General features: G+C 46.9%; 1 pseudogene; it reads right to left on the bottom strand.

The window, feature by feature from the left end:
- Positions 1 to 535: 535 nt before the first annotated feature.
- Positions 536 to 1573, bottom strand: LOC148773247 (melanoma-associated antigen B3-like; annotated as a pseudogene).
- Positions 1574 to 6000: the final 4427 nt, after the last annotated feature.

Here is a 6000-nt window from a genome sequence, read left to right as displayed (position 1 = left end):
ATGGCATCACCGACTTGATGGACATGAGTTTGAGTGAACTCCGGGAGTTGGTGATGGACAGGGAGGCCTGGCATGCTGTGATTCATGGGGTCGCAAAGAGTTGGACACGACTGAGTGACTGAACCGACCTGAACACTGTTGTTTAAAATTTTGTAAAACACAGAGTACAAGGGATGAGGAACCCAAACACTAACCATCTTCCTTTTCCTATGTTTCTTGATCGCACATATTTTACTGCTTAACTTTTTTGTATTTTCAAGGAAATAACATATTGCAATGCCATGTTATCTTTCACTGGCTTACTAAATAAGATGGAAGGTTCCCCATTTGCTTTACACAACAGAAAAACTCTTATCCTTAAGACTAACAAAAAATGGTTAAGTGTGACTGATGAGCAACATTTGAAAAGCAGCAAAAACATAAAAACACAGGTTTATCTCTCAATTCCCCATATAGAACAGGAAAACCAAGGTATTTTACTGTGAACCCTCGGTAACATCCAGTCCTATACTACTTGGAACACTGAATACTCTCTTCAGCCACAAAGTGCAGAATTTGCCTCAGCTTCACTAGGTGTGGAAGGAATTGCTGGAGGAACACTGGGACATCCGCTGGCTTGGGCCCTCTCTTCCTCATCTCTCAAAGCCTCTTCATACCAAAAGTGGAAGGCACTGGGCTCCAAACAGTTAATCCTGGCCAGGAACTCCAGGACTCTCATCTTGCTCTTTTCAGCCTGTGCTCTCTGACCCCACAGGAACTCATAGCATGCTGGATCGCTGCCGGCCACTTGCCAATATTCCAAATACTTCAGCTGCACAAAATCTAGGGTGATGAGCTTTTTGGGCTCCCCAAATATGAAGTGCCCCTTCCCAGCATAGATATTCATCTTACTCAGGAAATTCCAGATGTCTTCCTCTGGGGCACGGTTGCCCTTCATGAAGATCACACCCAGGGGATTCATCAGGAGACCCGTCTTGGGAAAACCCCTGCCACGGTGCACGATCCCGTTGCGGGGGACATTCATCTTGCTGACAAGGACATAAGAATGCTGGGCAGTGTTGTCTTTCCTCAGGTCAATACCAAATACAACTTCCATGAAGTCAGAAGCTCTTTCGAGGATCCTGAGGAATCGATTTTGGTACTTTTTGTCGATAATCTTCAGCATATGAACTTTCTTAACGGGCTTTTTCATCTTATATATGCATTAACAGGAACTGCACCAACAGATTTGTCAGTCTGGTTAGTGTTTTTCAGACCGCACCTTGGAGAGAGGGGCCTGAGAGGAATTATGTGCTTTCCCAATTTTCCCAAAGGCTCTTTTGGATGATCTTGAGGGAGAAACACCTGCAAGCACAGTGGTGGTGGCCAGGGCCCCCTGAGGATGCTTGAGATGGTTACAAAACCTAGCACCGGGCTTTCCCTTAGCATCAACCCCAGGACCAGGATTGGAGGAAGAGGAGAGTGCTTCCATCGTGGTGGCAGTGACCTGAGCGCCCCTCAGATCCTGGGTGCCATGCTGAGCCTGGCGGCGTTTCTCACAGGTGTGGAGCTTACTCTTCTGACCCCGAGGCATGGTGACCGTGGTCAGCGACAACAGGCAGAAGTGCAGGTAGAACAGCGTGTGATCTGGGCAGAGAGGAGAGAGGTGAGAGGGTGTGAGTGCCTGCGGCAGGGAGGCACCACTCGGCCTTTAAGAAGGCCCACTCTGCAGGTTTCCACGTGGGCACTGCTCTACGAACCCAGAGGACTCCTGATCTGATCACCCTGTCCTCTGAAAACTGTCGAAATAATTGAGACTCAGGCTTCAGCCTGCCAGCCCTGCCAGCTGCCTCCTGAGGCTGAGGAGCAATGGGCCAGTCTAGTCCTTCTGGACACCCCCCTCCATTCTGGAGGGTGGGGGTCCTCTCGGTTCATATTCAGACAATCATATCAACTTTTGGCATGGCGTGATTCCTATCCTCTCTGCGGCTCTAAGCTTATACCCCAAAGCCCGGTCTTCATCTTCCTATGATACCTTGAGAAGCGAAGGGGCATTTCAGCCCAGTGTCCCTGGAAGGGGGCACCCACAGCAGTCAGCTCCAGGGAACTCTGTCCTGGGCTCACTGGGGTTCTGCGTCCTCTTCCAGGGTCTTTCCTTGGCTCTACGTAGAGCCTGGGACACCTGTGTCTGCTGCCCTGGTGTACCTCCTCTCAGACAAAGTCTCTCACTAGTCCCATACCATCAGAAAGAACGGTTCACATACACCTGACTTCCATGCCTGGGCTTCTCAGTGCTGCGTGCCAGGTGGGGGTGGTGCGGAGCGTACTCTCTGTTGACTCCCCTGTGGGTGGGTGAGTGCAATCATCAGGTCTTTCAGGGTCCTCACCCTGACTCCTCTGAAGCCCTGGGCCTCCTCCTTTGGAACAATTGAGGTCATTCCCTTAATTCAACACCCTCACTTCTCTGAACTCTCCAGACAGAAGTGAGAAGACTGCTCATCTTCATAGACACTCTAGGTTTCTACATGGAAAAGGGATGGAATTTATGAGAACTTAAGTTTAGAGTCAGTGTTCGCCTTAGGCCTTGCTCAGGTCTGTGTAGAACTCCAGGACTCCTCCCACCAATAACCTGGGTAGTTCAGCCTCAGAGCAAAGTCCTCAATTCCCCGAGTCCCTGGAGGGGCAAAGTAGGGGACTATGTATGTGACTACTCCCTCGCTGGAGCCTCCCAGATACATAGGCGCTCTGCTTTGTGATACCACCCCTAAATGGGCAGGGGCCCCAATCAGTTCTTAGGGCGCTCACTTCACTGCAGTCAGGACTGAGGTATTCTCCATCTGTAAGCACGGGCTACTCTGGAGACCAAAGCCCTCCCATCCCTCAGACTTCCTGGGCCAAATTGAGTTTGATGGCCCTGCCGGGGCTTCCCAGGGTTTATGGCAGCAGTGAGACTTGGTGCGGCTCTCTTTGTTATGGGCTGAGTGGCCCCTGCCTCAGTCCGAGCTCAGGCTTCAGCTTGACTCTGGACCAGCGCTGGGAATCCACCATCCGCTGGAGAGGCCAGGCTCTCAATCTTAAGTCCTTACTTGTGGAATCTGTAGATTGGAAGTGAGGATGACTCATATCTGGCCATGATGCTCAAGAGTCTCAGATGGCTGATAGCAGGGGAGGTGTGTAAAGGCCAAGGGGTGGGAGTGGGAGGGTATGTTTCTACGGTCCTCATTCAGAGTCCCCTATTTCATCTGTCAGACCCAACACTCCGCCTTTACCTAAACTGTGTCCACAAGCCTCCAAACAAAGCTTCACCTCCTAGAGTTCGGCAGGGGAGAAGTCCAGGAATTGAGCACATCAGTACCGCTTTGTGTCACCATCTTAACTACCCAGTGCCCCGTTAGCACTTGCGGCTCTCCTAGAGACTGGAGTTAGGGCCTAGGTTTCCTTCATTAACAGAATCAAGTAATCTCTTCGATCTTAAAGAATCTCTTAGATCAAGATTTACCAAAGAAGTAAGGCCAACCTAGATGTCCATCAGCAGATGAATGGATAAGAAAGCCGTGGTACATATACACAATGGACTATTACTCAGCCATCAAAAAGAATACATTTGAATCAGTTCTAATCAGGTGGATGAATCTGGAGCCTATTACACAAAGTGAAGTAATCCAGAAATAAAAACACCAATACAGTATACTAACACATACATATGGAATTTAGAAAGATGGTAATGATAACCCTGTACGCGAGACAGCAAAAGAGATACAGATGTATAGAATAGTCTTTTGGACTCTGTGGGAGAGGGCAAGGGTGGGATGATTTGGGAGAATGGCATTGACACACGTATATTATCATATGTGAAACAAATCGCCAGACCAGGTTCAATGCATGATACAGGATGCTCGGGGCTGGTTCACTGGGATGACCCAGGGGGATGGGATGGGGACGGAGGTGGGAGGGGGTTTCAGGATGGGGAAAACACATAGACCCATGGCAGATTCATATCAATGTATGGCAAAACCAATACAATATTGGAAAGTAAAAAAATAAATATTGAATGGTTTGCCTTGGAAATGAACAGAGATCATTCTGTTGTTTATGAGATTGCATCCAAGTACTGCATTTCGGACTCTTTTGTTGACCATGACGGCTACTCCATTTCTTCTAAGGGATTCCTGCCCACAGTAGTAGACATAATGGTCATCTGAGTTAAATTCACCCATTCCAGTCCATTTTAGTTCACTGATTCCTAGAATGTCGACATTCACTCTTGCCATCTCTTGTTTGACCACTTCCAATTTGCCTTGATTCATGGACCTAACATTCCAGGTTCCTAGGCAATATTGCTCATTACAGCATTGGACCTTGCTTCTCTCACCAGTCACATCCACAACTGGGTATTGTTTTTGCTTTGGCTCTATCCATTCGTTCTTTCTGGATTTATTTCTCCACTGATCTCCAGTAGCGTACTGGGCACCTACCGACCTGGGGAGTTCCTCATTCAGTATCCTATCATTTTGCCTTTTCATACTGTTCATGGGGTTCTCAAGGCAAGAAAACTGAAGTGGTTTGCCATTCCCTTCTCAAAAACGACAGAACGATCTCTGTTCATTTCCAAGGCAAACAATTCAATATTACAGTAATCCAAGCCTACGCCCCAACTAGTATCGCTGAAGAAGCCAAAGTTGAACAGTTCCATGAAGACCTACAAGACCTTTTAGAACTAATACCCCCAAAAGTTGTACTTTTCATTATAGGGGACTGGAATGCAAAAGTAGGAAGCCACTAAACACCTGGAGTAAGAGGCAAATTTGGCCACTAAGTACAGAATGGAGCAGGGCAAAGGCTAACAGAGTTTTGCCAAGAGAACGCACTGGTCACAGCAAACAACCTCTTCCAACAACATCAGAGAAGACTCTACACATGGACATCGCCAGATGGTCAACACTGAAATCAGATTGATATATTCTTTGCAGCCAAAGATGGAGAAGCTCTATACAGTTAGCAAAAACAAGACCAGGAGCTGACTGTGGCTCAGATCATGAACTCCTTATTGCCAAATTCAGACTTAATTGGAAAAAGTAGGGAAAACCACTAGACCACTCAGATATGACCTAATTAAATCCCTTATGCTCATACAGTGGAAGTGAGAAATAGATTTAAGGGACTAGATCTGATTGATAGAGTGCCTGATGAACTCTGGACGGAGGTTCGTGACATTGTACAGGAGACAGGGATTAAGACCATCCCCGTGGAAAAGAAATGCAAAAAAGCAAAATGGCTGTTTGGGGAGGCCTTACAAATAGCTGTGTGAAGAAGAGAAGCGAAAAGCAAAGGAGAAAAGGAAAGTTATAAGCATCTGAATGCAGAGCTCCAAAGAATAGCAAGGAGAGATAGAAAGCCTTCCTCAGTGATCAATGCAAAGCCTTCCTCAGTGATCAATGCAAAGAAACAGAGGAAAACAACAGAATAGGCAAGACTAGAGATCTCGTCAAGAAAATTAGAGATTCCAAGGGAACATTTCATGAAAAGATGGGCTCGATAAAGGACAGAAATGGTATGGACCTAACAGAAGCAGAAGATATTAAGAAGAGGTGGCAAGAATACACAGAAGAATTGTATAAAAAAATCTTCATGACCAAGATAATTGCGATGGTATGATCACTCACCTAGAGCCAGACATCGTGGAATGTGAAGTCAAGTGGGCCCTAGAAAGCATCACTACGAACAAAGTTAGTGGAGGTGATGGAATTCCCGTTGGGCTATTACAAACCCTGAAAAATGATGCTGTGAAAGTGCTGCACTCAAGATGCCAGCAAATTTGGAAAACTCAGCAGGGGCCACAGGACTGGAAAAGGTCAGTTTTCATTCCAATCCCAAAGAAAGACAATGCCAAAGAATGCTCAAACTACAGCAGAATTGCACTCATCTCACACGCTAGTAAAGTCATGCTCAAAATTCTCCAAGCCAGGCTTCAGCAATACGTGAATCCTGAACTTCCAGATGTTCTAGCTGGTTTTAGATAAG

The sequence above is a fragment of the Moschus berezovskii genome, chromosome X, assembly GCF_049115385.1.
Source record: "Moschus berezovskii isolate FMDL1 chromosome X, NW_MosBer_1.0, whole genome shotgun sequence".
Classification (NCBI taxonomy): domain Eukaryota; kingdom Metazoa; phylum Chordata; class Mammalia; order Artiodactyla; family Moschidae; genus Moschus; species Moschus berezovskii.
The sequence above is the reverse complement of the archived record's forward strand: the minus strand, read 5'-3'. Positions and strand labels throughout refer to the sequence as shown.